Below are 2500 nucleotides of genomic sequence, written 5' to 3'. Positions count from 1 at the left end.
CAGTGCGCGCATCCGATTTCAGTTCCAGAGCGATTCGCGCGATGAGTCCTTGATACTTAGTCGTTTTTGCAAAATTTCTGACTTTTTGGAAAATTTCACAATTTTGTGAAAACTTCCACAAAATGAGGTTCTAGTATGTTAGAGGGCATCCCAGGAGGGCTCCAAAAGTGTGGGTAAAATATATATCCCACAGGGGGAAAATTGAAAAAAAGTTGAAAAAAAAAATTTTTGGGGACTTAGAAAATTTTTCAACTTTTGTCAGACTTCCAGACAGGGGAGCGTGTCAGTGCGCGCATCCGATTTCAGTTCCAGAGCGATTCGCGCGATGAGTCCTTGATACTTAGTCGTTTTTGCAAAATTTCTGACTTTTTGGAAAATTTCACAATTTTGTGAAAACTTCCACAAAATGAGGTTCTAGTATGTTAGAGGGCATCCCAGGAGGGCTCCAAAAGTGTGGGTAAAATATATATCCCACAGGGGGAAAATTGAAAAAAAGTTGAAAAAAAAAATTTTTGGGGACTTAGAAAATTTTTCAACTTTTGTCAGACTTCCAGACAGGGGAGCGTGTCAGTGCGCGCATCCGATTTCAGTTCCAGAGCGATTCGCGCGATGAGTCCTTGATACTTAGTCGTTTTTGCAAAATTTCTGACTTTTTGGAAAATTTCACAATTTTGTGAAAACTTCCACAAAATGAGGTTCTAGTATGTTAGAGGGCATCCCAGGAGGGCTCCAAAAGTGTGGGTAAAATATATATCCCACAGGGGGAAAATTGAAAAAAAGTTGAAAAAAAAAATTTTTGGGGACTTAGAAAATTTTTCAACTTTTGTCAGACTTCCAGACAGGGGAGCGTGTCAGTGCGCGCATCCGATTTCAGTTCCAGAGCGATTCGCGCGATGAGTCCTTGATACTTAGTCGTTTTTGCAAAATTTCTGACTTTTTGGAAAATTTCACAATTTTGTGAAAACTTCCACAAAATGAGGTTCTAGTATGTTAGAGGGCATCCCAGGAGGGCTCCAAAAGTGTGGGTAAAATATATATCCCACAGGGGGAAAATTGAAAAAAAGTTGAAAAAAAAAATTTTTGGGGACTTAGAAAATTTTTCAACTTTTGTCAGACTTCCAGACAGGGGAGCGTGTCAGTGCGCGCATCCGATTTCAGTTCCAGAGCGATTCGCGCGATGAGTCCTTGATACTTAGTCGTTTTTGGCAAAATTTCTGACTTTTTGAAAATTTCACAATTTTGTGAAAACTTCCACAAAATGAGGTTCTAGTATGTTAGAGGGCATCCCAGGAGGGCTCCAAAAGTGTGGGTAAAATATATATCCCACAGGGGGAAAATTGAAAAAAAGTTGAAAAAAAAAATTTTTGGGGACTTAGAAAATTTTCACACATGTGTCAGACTTCCAGACAGGGGAGCGTGTCAGTGCGCGCATCCGATTTCAGTTCCAGAGCGATTCGCGCGATGAGTCCTTGATACTTAGTCGTTTTTGGCAAAATTTCTGACTTTTTGAAAATTTCACAATTTTGTGAAAACTTCCACAAAATGAGGTTCTAGTATGTTAGAGGGCATCCCAGGAGGGCTCCAAAAGTGTGGGTAAAATATATATCCCACAGGGGGAAAATTGAAAAAAAGTTGAAAAAAAAAATTTTTGGGGACTTAGAAAATTTTCACACATGTGTCAGACTTCCAGAGAGGGGAGCATGTCAGTGCGCGCATCCGATTTCAGTTCCAGAGCGATTCGCGCGATGAGTCCTTGATACTTAGTCGTTTTTGCAAAATTTCTGACTTTTTTGAAAATTTCACAATTTTGTGAAAACTTCCACAAAATGAGGTTCTAGTATGTTAGAGGGCATCCCAGGAGGGCTCCAAAAGTGTGGGTAAAATATATATCCCACAGGGGGAAAATTGAAAAAAAGTTGAAAAAAAAAATTTTTGGGGACTTAGAAAATTTTTCAACTTTTGTCAGACTTCCAGACAGGGGAGCGTGTCAGTGCGCGCATCCGATTTCAGTTCCAGAGCGATTCGCGCGATGAGTCCTTGATACTTAGTCGTTTTTGGCAAAATTTCTGACTTTTTGAAAATTTCACAATTTTGTGAAAACTTCCACAAAATGAGGTTCTAGTATGTTAGAGGGCATCCCAGGAGGGCTCCAAAAGTGTGGGTAAAATATATATCCCACAGGGGGAAAATTGAAAAAAAGTTGAAAAAAAAAATTTTTGGGGACTTAGAAAATTTTCACACATGTGTCAGACTTCCAGACAGGGGAGCGTGTCAGTGCGCGCATCCGATTTCAGTTCCAGAGCGATTCGCGCGATGAGTCCTTGATACTTAGTCGTTTTTGGCAAAATTTCTGACTTTTTGAAAATTTCACAATTTTGTGAAAACTTCCACAAAATGAGGTTCTAGTATGTTAGAGGGCATCCCAGGAGGGCTCCAAAAGTGTGGGTAAAATATATATCCCACAGGGGGAAAATTGAAAAAAAGTTGAAAAAAAAATTTT

Source organism: Phyllobates terribilis, unplaced genomic scaffold, assembly GCF_046119375.1.
Source record: "Phyllobates terribilis strain yellow unplaced genomic scaffold, ASM4611937v1 Scaffold_6240__1_contigs__length_45943, whole genome shotgun sequence".
In the NCBI taxonomy this organism is placed as follows: domain Eukaryota; kingdom Metazoa; phylum Chordata; class Amphibia; order Anura; family Dendrobatidae; genus Phyllobates; species Phyllobates terribilis.
The sequence above is the reverse complement of the archived record's forward strand: the minus strand, read 5'-3'. Positions refer to the sequence as shown.